This window comes from Macrotis lagotis, chromosome 3 (assembly GCF_037893015.1).
Source record: "Macrotis lagotis isolate mMagLag1 chromosome 3, bilby.v1.9.chrom.fasta, whole genome shotgun sequence".
In the NCBI taxonomy this organism is placed as follows: domain Eukaryota; kingdom Metazoa; phylum Chordata; class Mammalia; order Peramelemorphia; family Peramelidae; genus Macrotis; species Macrotis lagotis.
Genome location: NC_133660.1, coordinates 220,681,131 through 220,693,527, shown reverse-complemented (window position 1 = coordinate 220,693,527; position 12,397 = coordinate 220,681,131). Strand labels below are relative to the sequence as shown.

General features: G+C 35.0%; 1 protein-coding gene and 1 long non-coding RNA gene across 5 annotated transcripts in view; one reads left to right on the top strand and one right to left on the bottom strand.

The window, feature by feature from the left end:
* The window catches only part of GRK4 (G protein-coupled receptor kinase 4), a 137,161-nt gene that overhangs the window by 17,718 nt on the left and 107,046 nt on the right, over window positions 1-12,397 (top strand). The gene's annotated exons all lie outside the window — the stretch shown is intronic.
* LOC141518143 (uncharacterized) lies at window positions 817-3,683 on the bottom strand. The gene is made up of 2 exons (XR_012477108.1): window positions 3,539-3,683; window positions 817-1,095 (listed from the first exon to the last, which is right to left on the bottom strand). It is a non-coding gene; the product is annotated as an uncharacterized LOC141518143 (long non-coding RNA).

The following is a 12,397-nucleotide window of genomic DNA, read 5'->3' as shown; positions in this document are numbered from 1 at the left end:
TTACATGCCTGGTTATATGTTAGTCACTGTGCAGTACAATGGCAAAATGGAATAGCCCTTGCCTTCAAGGAGCTTATGTTATGTTGATGACAACACATATTGCATATAAGAACATACAAGGTGACCTTGATGCCATTTTCGTCCTTGGTGAAAGCGTCTGACAACATTGCTGAAAATATCATGCTAAAAATTTAGCTTAGGAGCAGAGTTTAGGTACCAAGAATCATTAGAGCAGGAGGGCTTGAGTGGTGGTGTTGGCAGACTCCAGATTTGGAACTATAGGAATTTAAAAAATGCCAAAGTAAATTCTACCAATGTCTATTATTAATACAGTGGAAATGTTACATGCCAGATCACCTTTTAGTAAGCAGTAGTACATTTATTACTTTTTGATAAGAAATGATGAATCTTGGAAGGGAGACATGGCAAATTTAGTAATTTCAACATCTGATATAAAAAATTTGATTACTAAGGTACTTAGTGAGAAACTCAAGAGAAGACATTGAAATATTGTCATTCCTAACATTTTGGGCATTCTTTAAGACAGAATTCCCTTTTTGAGAATTCAAAAATGGAGAGCCATATAGTCTTAATTTTTAGACCAGTGAACTAAAGCAACCATCCAAATTATGCTTATTCCCCTCCTTCTCAATCTCCCCCCATAAAATCTGTCATTTCTTCTCTAATGATAATATACAGGTTTCTTCATTACTGCCACAGTAATGGCTAACATAAAACTTATGGCCAACCAAGTTGTATCCACTTTCTTGGTTTTCATTTTCTTACAAAGTATTTTCTGCTGAGTGAACCATGATATTATCACTATAAACTTTATTTAATAAATAAACCAGATACTGTGCCTGGGAAGATACATCACTTTTAAAAATTACAGAACTAAAGCTCTCGGAGTATATTGAGACTAATGAAAAATTTAGCCTATTTTTCTTTTACTTTTCGCCAATATAACACAAATTGAGCAATATTGACTTAAGGGGGGAAACTTAAGAGTATACAGAATTTAGACTTCATTTTCTTGTCACCATCTTGTCTCTGCCCCCTCATGTACTTCATTTTGAAGATCTTTTCTGGTCATTTCTGGATTGATAGGATGAAAAAGTAAAAAATCTATTCTTATTCCTGGATCCCTAGAGATAGCAGTTAGAAGAAAAACTGAAGTGTGTCTCCAGGTCTGGAGGAATTAAGGCAACCACTATTTACATTTGAGATTATCTGATTTTCCTGCCAGAGAAATCTTAAAGGTCTAAGGGTGACTTTCTTTCAGCAGCCCATGAGATGGATCTATTTTGACTGGAGGAACTATCTGAATCACTTTTATTGTGTTGAGATTGTTGCTATTGAGCCTAGTATTTTATAATATTGAAACAGAAATTATGTGTCTTGAAGAGATGCAGTTTACACATAAAGGAGCCAATAGGAGCAGCAGGGATCCAAGTATTGCTGTTGTGTATTGAATCTATTTAAATGCTTTCCTTTGTCTTCACTTCTTGGTTACTCTTGGAGTCTCTATGACAGCAAGGCTGGTCAACTGGTTTATTCCCATATTCTTACTTTTTGATGTTCCATTCCTTCAATGTGAAATGCCTTCTTATTTCTCTGCCAATTCATCTCCTAATTTAGCTTCTTCCAACCCAGGTCAAATCTCAATTTCAGGACTAGATTTTACTTGATTATTCCTTTTATTAGCATCATTGTTGTACTGGTATATTGTAGATATATTTTACAATTAATGATAAATGATTCTTTGTAGAATATAATGTTTCCATTTGTTTCTCATGTGTTTTCTGTCTCCTCAACTGTAAACTCCTACTATATAATTTCTTTGAGAGATGATAAGTTTCTTTCATATGGTAAGATAACATAGTTTAATTAAAACAGTTCTGAACATGGAGTTTAAAAACCAAGTTTTTAAACACAGTGGGCCTGGAGTTTGGAAGACCTGAAATCAGACATTTATTAGTTGTGTGTGTCCCCTCTGTCTGCTTCCATTTATTCAACTATAAATTGAGGATAATAACAGCATACCTATCTACCAATGAGATCATATTTGTGGAACAGTTTGCAGATCTCAGAGTGCAACAGTTGTAGGTTTTGTCCTCACATCTTCCTAGATGCCTTACCTCAGATAGTATAAACTAATCTCTTTGTACTTCATTTTTCTTCTTTATGGAATGCAGGGAGGATGTGCACTGCTCACCTCTTGGGGCTATTTGAAGAGTGTCTATGACTTTATTGTTTAGTCTTGATAGGATTAATATAATACACATTCAGTAAATTTTGTTTGTTTGTTTTATGCAGTGTCTTCTACTATATAGTCTAGAACAGTCAAATTAGTATTCATTGCCTGTGTTCTGAGCTTGGCCTACCTAAATCAGCCCCCTGTTTGTTTACATTTAGTGTTGGGATGAAATAAGACTCTTTTGAGTAGTTAACAAAAATAGATATTCTTAGCCATAAAGAAATGGCAGAAGGCTGTTCAACAAGTACAGGCATCTGGGACCCCTTGAGTTGGTTCAGCTGAGTAGTTGTTAGACTTAAGTTGTACATCATCAACCACAGATGGAGCAAGAATCAGAGCCCCTGAAGCTCCTCCAGCCTGCTTTGTACTTGGGCAACCAAGAAGTAATGTCAACCTCCAGGGCTTTTAGACCTTTGAGCCCACAAAGTCTTGAGGCTTCTGTGGAAAAAACTAGTCTAATTATATTGGGGCAGTTTATTGCTCCTAGTTTCTCCTGTATTAAATAATGTGGAATGTGTAGATAATGTATTTTCTGTGGAAACATCTCAAACTCAATATGTCAAAAACAGAATTCACTTTGTTCCTCAAAATCCTCCCTCTTTCCAAAAATCCCAATTTTTGTCAAAGGTAGTTCAAACATCTACATCATCCCTCCTTGCTCTCTGCATATTGGCATAGTGGAGAGGCTACTGAACTTGAAGACCAGGAGTTCTGATTCTGAATCCTATACCACAAGTAGACGCATTACACTTAACCTCTCAGGGGCCTATGTTTTCACCCGTTTAAAGGAGAGATGTTCCTGAATTGACATTATTTCCTTGATCAGGATTCAGAAGAGCCTCAAATGAGATACTGATGGACTTTAGCAGGTTAAAGTCATGGCTCTCTTACTTTGTGGGTAACTTCCTAACTACAATAGAGGCTTCTATTTGCTTTCCTCTCCCTTTCCTTTCAAAGCTGAAGTTTGGCTTCCAACCTCATCAACTGGGTCATATCCCCTAATTTTGGATGTTCCGCAGGACCATGTCCTGATCATTTTCTCCTTCTTTACTATTTCAGTTGGGAATTCCATCATTAGCCTCTCTCAATAGGGATTCAGTTATCTTTCTGTCTAGTGAATATCCAGATCTGCCTGTCCAGTTCTGGTCTCTCTGCTGACCTGCAGCTGCACATTTCAAACTGGATACCACTTAGACTCATCATGTCCCAAACTGACCTCATCATCTTTTCTTTCAAATCCCCCCCACTTCCAAACTTCCCTATTATTGTCAATGGTATTACCTCATTGCAGCCATCCTGGACTCCTTAGGCTTCCACTCCTCATATCCAAGGCCTGTCAATTTTATCTTTGTAGCATCTCTAACAAATGACTCCTTTCCTCTTGATTGTCATGACCCTGGAGCAGGCCCCTTGTGATGTCACACCTATACCACTGGCTTCTGGAGGGTCTGCATTCCATAAAAATGCCCGCTCCAGTTTATGAGCTGGAGGTCTGGCTGTGTCACCCTCAATGAACTCCAGTGGCTCCCTAAGAGCTTCTAGATCAAACTCTTTATGCCCTGACTTCCCATCCCCCACTTGACAGTCTTCTTACACCTTACACCCCACCCCACCCCCCAATGTTCTCCTCTATCCACTGATATGGGCCTCCTTGCTCCATCTCCCTACTCAGGGCATTTTCATCAGTTGGCCCCTTGGGTGGTTCTTCTGATTCCTTAACTGCCTTTTGGCTTCCCTGGGTTCCTTCTACAAGAAATCTTTCCTTATGTCTTCTCTCTGATGATTATTTCCTATTCATCACTGTTTGTACATAGTTATTTACAGGTTCTCTTCTCATTGGGTGGTTAAGTTGCCTTTCTTGTCTCCTTAGTGCTCAGCACAAGGCCCAACTTGGCCCAGTAGGTACTAACTACAAGTTTGACTGACTTCTGTACTGGTGATAAGGCCCCTGGGGCTTGACTGATGTCTCCTCTCCACAGCCTCCTCTCTTTACATTGTATGATGTTGGATAAAGTTAGAGCCTCAAAGGGAAGACTAGCTGAAGATATAAACTCAACCTGAAGACTTAGTTATAGACCTTGAATATTTCAATCACTTTGTGGTAGTCTGGTTGGAATTAAAGCTAAAAAGTGATGAGAATGCTTGCTCTCTGGCCTGAGTCATCAAATGGCGAAGCAGTTTCCCAGCCAGCACTTTTGTGTTTGCCTATCTTTTTGGGCTCCTGAATAATGAATATAAACTAGAAAGTTTGGGATGCAGCTTTGAACCAACTCTTGTTAACCAAAGGAGTGTTTTCCTTTATGGTAGTAATAGAGCAGTTAAGAATGAACCAGATAGGGGTGGCTAGGTGGCGTAGTGGATAAAGCACCGGCCTTGGAGTCAGGAGTACCTTGGTTTAAATCCGGTCTCAAACACTTAATAATTACCTAGCTGTGTGGCCTTGGGTAAGCCACTTAACCCCGTTTGCCTTGCAAAAAACCTAGAAAAAAAAAGAATGAACCCGATGAAGCAACCCAAAACCATCTAATAATAATTATCTTGAAAGACCTATATTAGATAAGAGGAAGAATTTACCAACTTTCAAGCATGTTACTGATGTACTAGACCCCTGTGTTTTGGAGGGTTTTTTTATATGTTACTTAGATATTTTTATATATCAGAAACAAAAATTTAGTCATTCAAGGGTTTGAATTTTTATTTTTTGCACTGGGTTATACTCTGCATATACTGAAGTCTTTATAGAAGAACTAGGATTGAACATGAGAATTTTGTTCTTTCTAATTTAAGCTTATTTGCTTTCAGAAAGGTAATTTTCACAGTAGATTCTTTTGTTTATTGCTTACCACTTCCTTTTCTCTTTGGTGACACCCTTCCTCTCTCCCCACCCAGTGTGGCAACAGTATCTTGTGGTAATCATTACATATTTTTAGATTTTTTTTTGTCTTGAGCTACGGTCGTGTTACAACCTGTTAGTCTATGTCATTTGTAAAATTAAGCTTGAGGAAAAACCTGTTCAGCATAGTAGTCTAGCTTTTGATTCTAATCTCATTAAATGTATAATAATATGTAAATGCTAGCTAGTACTAAATATTTTTGACAACTTGTTCTAAACTGTTATAGAAGACCCCATTATCTTACAAAATTATAAAGTAGAAATTGTATATAATCTAATTAAATTGAAAAGGGTCAGAAATGTTGTATTGCTGACTGCCTAAGATAAATTATTAGATTTTTTTCTCCAGAATGTCATATCGTTAATTAAATAGCATATTTTCCTTAGAATGCATATTATTAATCTTTAAAGAAACAAATCTGAAAATTCTACCTTTATAAAATATATAAATTAATAATGCATTGATTTCCCTAGAATGTAAGATTTGATTCTTAGATTTAAAGAGAAATTACTTTGAAGGAGTTTTAGGTAGGCTACGTTTCATTCATTTTAAGTACATGGTTTAATTGTAAAGATCTAGCTGAAAATGTAGAGAAATCTCAAACATTTTTCAGTTGAGTTGTGTATCATTAAGTATACAACGCCTTAGTCTTGGGAAACCTGGTAGAATAAGTAATTCTGGATAGACTAGTTTTCCAAATAAGTGTTTTAAAGCCAAGCTTCAAAATATTTTTAACCCTTTTGAATGTAAATCTTCAAAATATAATGCACATTTACCTACTTCCTTCAAGATGAGGGGGGATAATACATGTTTTTAATTGAAAGAAAAATTTTAAATAGAAAAACCTGACTCTTATAAAAATGAACCTATATAGGGGGCAGCTAGGTGGAGCAGTGGATAGAGTAGCAGTTCTAGAGTCAGGAGGACCTGGTTCAAATCTGGTCTTAGATATATAATAATTACCTAGCTGTGTGACCTTGGGCAAGTCACTTAACCCCACTGCCTTGTAAAAACTAAAAAAATTGCCTATAGAAACTATAGGTCCATTTCAGAACTACCTTGAACTTTTCTTGAATTGAATTCTTGAATTGTGGAGTCATGGCTTTTGGTTTACACTATCCCACTTGAACCTAATTCTGACCATTTTCAAATTTATATTTGTTCCTTGGTAGGTGTGGTAAAAATTCAAACAAAAACAATTTTTGAGTTCATGTATGTTGATTATACCAGAAGTTCTGTGATGCATATATCAGATTTGTGAATGATTTCAGTTGCCAAGGTTTCTCTGGGTGAAAAGCAAAATAAGATTTGAACAATAATTTCTTTCTTTTTTGAATCTTCTCAAAGAAATTTGAGAAGGTATTATTTATGGAAAACTTATCCTGAGTTCTTTTTTTGTGTTTTTTTTTGGCAAGTTTGGGGTTAAGTGACTTGTCCAAAGTCACACAGCTAGGTATGTCTGAGGTCAGATTTGAACTAGGTCCTCCTGACTCCAGGGTAGGCACTCTATCCTCTTCACCACCTAGCTTTCCCCTCATTCTGAGTTCTTAACTTGATATTATTCCCCCTTTACCTCTGCTCTTTATTTTTGCAAGGCAGCGGGGTTAAGTGACTTGCCCAAGGTCATACAGCTAAGTAATTATTATGTATCTGAGACGGCATTTGAACTCAGGATCTCCTGACTGCAGGTCTGGTGCTCTATCCACTGCACCACCTAGCTGCCCCCCGCTCTTTTTTTTTTTAAGAATAGTTATGTGAAATATAGCCCACTAGAAAAAAATCAATCCCAGTAATGGTTAAATTTTTGTTTTTACTATTTGAAAATATGAATATATATGAACTTTAAACTAACCTCTAATTCTATTTTATTTTATTTTTTAAAAAATATTTGTTTTCCAGCTATGTACAAAGATAGTTTTCAATAATCATTTTTATTAATGTTTTTAGTATGTTTAGTATTCTCAAATAAGTTCTATCTCTAACATCCAAATTCTTATTGAAAAACTTAGTTATTCTGTGCCCAAAGGGCAACAAAAATGTGCATGCCCTTTGACCCAGCAATACCACTACTGGGTCTATACCCTGAAGAGATGATGAAAAAGGGTAAAAACATCATTTGTACAAAAATATTCATAGCAGCCCTGTTTGTGGTGGCAAAGAATTGGAAATCAAGTAAATGTCCTTCAGTTGGGGAGTGGCTTAGCAAACTGTGGTATATGTATGTCATGGAACACTATTGTTCTATTAGAAACCAGGAGGGATGGGAATTCAGGGAAGCCTGGAGGGATTTGCATGAACTGATGCTGAGTGAGATGAGCAGAACCAGAAAAACACTGTACACCCTAACAGCAACATGGGGGCAACAATGATCAACCTTGATGGACTTGCTCATTCCATCAGTGCAACAATCAAGGACAACTTGGGGCTGCCTGCAATGGAGAATACCATCTGTATCCAGAGAAAGAACTGTGGAGTTTGAACAAAGACCAAGGACTATTACCTTTAATTTAAGGGGAAAAAACTGATATCTTATTGTCTGATCTTGCTATGTCTTTTACTTTATTTTTCTTCCTTAAGGATATGATTTCTCTCTCATCACATTCAATTTGGATCAGTGTATACCATGGTAACAACGTAAAGACTGGCAAGTTGTCTTCTGGGGGTGGAGGGAGGGAAGTAGATTAGGGGAAAAATTGTAAAACTCAAAATAAATAAAATCTTTAAAAAAAGAGAAAAAGTTATTGTTACAATTATGTATATAGATGGAAAATAACTTTATGTGTTTTGTAGCATCATCTTCTCACTGGTTTTAATTTCCTAATGCCTCATGTTCCTAAAATTGCTACATTTCAAATTTTGACTTTAAAATACAACAGTATTTTTAAAAAACTCCTTTGGCTTACTATGAGATCCTTTTGATAATTTGATATATACCATTGGGAATTGGGAGATCTGAGTTATGAATTGCAGAATACTAAATCCAAACAATCACAACTTAAGGTCCAATAAAGAAATTAAATAACTGATTACAATTAAAGTACCATTTTGTAATTAAGACCACATCTTATTAGTGCTTTGACCTCAGCTGACATGGTGTCTTCATAATCATTTTAGTGGGAAAGATTTAAACAGAGCTCTAATGTTCTTTCTTTTCCTTGACACCAAGACCAATATTTAACTCCTTATCTTCTCTTTCCACAATATACGACCTTTTTTTCTGTAAATGAGGAGCAATGGTGGTGGGTCTCTGTACCTCTCGTTTTTATAACTCATGCCCAACATGGTGAATATATACCTGGTGCCTTAAAGTTTTCAAAGTGCTGAACATTTATCATCTTATCTGATTCTTGTGACTCTGAGGTTGTTATCCCCATTTTATAGAGGAGGAACCTGAAATTGAGAGCTTAAGGGATTTGCCCAAAGTAACAGTGTCTGCTAGTATTTGAACTCAGTTCTTCCTGAGTCTGCAAGTCCAAAAGAACACAGTATCTTTTTCACTGCATTGCCTAGCTGTTTCTGTAGACAATAAAGCCTCAAAAACTCTTGAGTTTTGTATGGTTTTAGGATTATTTAATTTTATGGTTAAATATGTGAACTTTTGGAGTGAAACGTGGAAGAAGAGAGGAAAAAGACCTTATGGAAATATTTTTATTATTGTGATTTTTTTACCACATTAAGGAGGATAAAATCTAATTACATTTTTTCTTTGATCAAGAATTTGAGTGCCTCAGGATTGATCATAAGTAGGAAAATGAGTTCTAATTGTTGAGGGTTTTAGATGTGAAAGATGGAGGAATTCTAGGTTTAATGGATATAGAATTCAGTATAATCAATACCTTTTTATATGACTGATGTGACCTTATTTTCCATGAAATTTTAAAGTGCCTATTAAATTGAATTTCAACCATCTTAGTTCATAGTTGTTTTATATTGGTAACATCAGTGTTTATTGATATAGAATATTGGATCGCCATCTTCTTTATTTACTCTGTGGTGTCCAGAACTGAATGTTACAGACAAAGCCTGACCAAAGTACAATAAAATAGAACTGCCTGAAAATATTCATATTATAACTGTCATGGTTCATAATTCATTATAGTGTCAGTTTATAATTCAGATTCTACTTGGGATTTATCTTCATTTCCTTTCCAGTATATACTATTCTTTTGTTTTTTTCTAGGACTATTTCATCTCTTCTCTTTATATTTAATGTAAAAAGTTTTAAGTATCAATGTGATAAGGAATTAATCTCCCTTAAGAACTTTGATTTATGGGGACAGCTAGGTGGTGCAATAGATGGAGCACCAGCCCTGGACCTGAATTCAAATTTGGCCTCAGACACTTAATTATCTATCTAGCTATGTGACCTTGGCAAGTCAGTTAACACCATTGCCTTGCAAAAAAAATTTTTTTTGATTTCTTTCCATGAGTAAATAGTAGATTAAACTATTTGAAATACTATTTAGTTTGAAGCTCTTGAAAAGGAAGTAAGAGAAAAGCTTGTGTTCTGGATACACCAATTACAGTCTTGTGATATATGGGTTCTTAATAGGAATTTACATGTTTAGTACATATAGCTGAGAGTTGGCTGAATGATATTCTTTTTTAGGTGATTAGTTATGTATTACAGGCTAATATAAATATATTTATATAGAGTCATTTTTCATATATTTTATTTCAATGATCTAGAAGATATTTCCTTTATTGATGCAAATTGAAATCCCTCTTTAATTAGCAACTATCCTTTGAGATTTGTATTAGTTAAAAATTTTATCATGCTACTACTAACTTCTTGGATTTCTCCTAAATTAGGATTATAGGCATGTAGTTACTTAGGGGGACCCATGCTTAAAAAGCTTTGAAGTTTTGAGGAATCTGATTTTAGAATGAAAGGAAAATAAAATAAAAAGTAAAATAAAAAAATAAAATAAAACTATTATAAAAACGTCAACCAGGACACATGCTTCACTGGCCATAGTTGTGACCAAAAAATATACATTTATATGTAAATACATATATGTATGTTTCCTTATTCACTCTTAAGTTGTCATCTCTCTATTAGTCCTCTGGAATCATGTTTTATCATTATGATGGTCATAGTTGCTAAGTCTTTTAAATTTATCATTTTGTAAATTGTTCTCACTTCAATTTGCATCATGAAGTGACAAATCAAGTAGGAAAAACTAATGGTCTTGTCATTTGTTCAGGGATAGATATATTTGTTCAGCACACAAGATTGATGATTTCTAAAAGCTAAGATTCATAAATTTGAGCTCAAATAGTGTTTAGTAACAGTAGATGTAATGAGAATTTTTAAGATCAGTGTTCTGGAATCTAAAAGAAATCAAGTAGAATCAGCTACAAAGAATTTGTAGCTTTCCCTCCTTGTTCAAAAAAGTGTGAATGCAACTTTGTAAATATTATCCAATATGCCTTCATTTGTATCAATCATCTAGGTGGATGTGGTTTTTAAAAATAATTTTACATATAGAAAAAAATAGCAATTTTCCCCTTTTTAGTGTTTCTCTCCATCATACTATTTATTTCTGACTTGGAACTCAGTGGACTGTAACTATTTGCACGACTGACAAAGTGAAAAGAAAAGAGTAGGGTTGGGTTAGATTGTTGCTACAGCTGCCAGAGCCAGGAAAATAGTAAGAGACCTAGTGTAGTGTTCAATTAATTCTTCAATTTGTAAATTATAGTAGTACAAAAAGCTTTTATATGTGGTATCTGCAAGACTCTTTATTATTGCATCTAGATTATATTACTATATGTCACATAAAATCTTAGGTCTAAAGTTATGTTGAGTATAGAGATTTTATAATTGGTCAAACATTGTCCCTTTTTTATATGTTGAAAATTATGTATAAATATCTATTTATTTACTTTCCTTATTTGCCCTTAGAAACAGTATTCAGATTCTGACAGGTTCTATCTACTTTGCTTGAAAAGACTATCTATTGAAAGACTTTTCTTCAAACATCTCAGCTTCTTCCACCAATTTTCATATGGCAAGAACGCAAGATTCTTCATTTTTCTGAGTGCCTTCTTTTGGAGTCTTCCTAACTTATTACTGTCCTTACTGAAATATGAATTTGAAATGATATACCATAGTCAAGAACCAGGAGAGGATATTCTATTAGTAGATTTGTTCTGTTTGGTCCCAGGAGCAATAGATTGAAATTACAAAGAGACAAGTTTAGATTTGATATCAGGAAAACTTTCTAATGTTCAGTTATTAAAAAATGTATTGGGCTACCATTTGATTAATGAGTTTTGATTTTGATTCACTCCTACAAAATGACATGTTCACACCAACAAAACTAAAAAATATTTTTAATAAAGTAATTATAAAACAGGTAGAAATAAATCAGTTTTACAACAAAAGTAACCAATAAGTCCTAATATAATAAAAAGAGCAAAGCCTACATAAACATACATATTAAGAGAAAAACATCACTGATTCGGGGGAGTTTCAACATCTGAATCAACAGTGACCGGAGAGTCCTAGGGTGCAACCTCCAGAGTCCCAATTGGGAAGGTCCCAGGCAGAGTGTCCTCTCTGTGACACTCTAATTAGGCTAAGGTCTAATTAGATCTTACATAGCTTGAGAACAAAGAAGGCTTCTTGCCATTTTTTTGTGGAATAAAACCAAATTTTCTAGCTTGTCCAAGGAGGTAGCTACCCCTCCCCGAACCCCAAGAATTGTTTACACCCAGGAATGGCTCGTTCCTGAAGACATAGGCAGTGCTAATCAAGTACAGCTTTGAGAGTCTGGCCAGGACTAGTCAAGGACATTCAGCAGTTCTTTTAAATACTCAAGCTGTTTTAAATTTAAGCATAAGATCAATCCTGCTCATTTCCCCCCTCCCTGTACATCAAGGGTGAATTGGGGGTCAGTAATTCTCTGTAGCTAAACTCTAAGGGCTTACCATGGAAAATCTTATATCTTATGTGTTAATCATACAGATACCTTCGGAGGCAGTATGTTTCTTCTCTTTGGAGGTTTTCAAGCAATATCTGGATGACCATTTATTTGGGTCTGTTAATTTTAAGAATCCTATTTTTTTGTATGGGTTATCCCATATGACTACTGAAGTACTTTCAGTTTTAAAATTCTGTGATTCTTTGATTCTATTTAAACTCCAACATCACATGTGTAATAGCTGCATATGTGAAGAAATCATTTTTCTTGTTAAAAATACACAATTTGAAGTCATATTGAATATTTGGAGCCTTTGT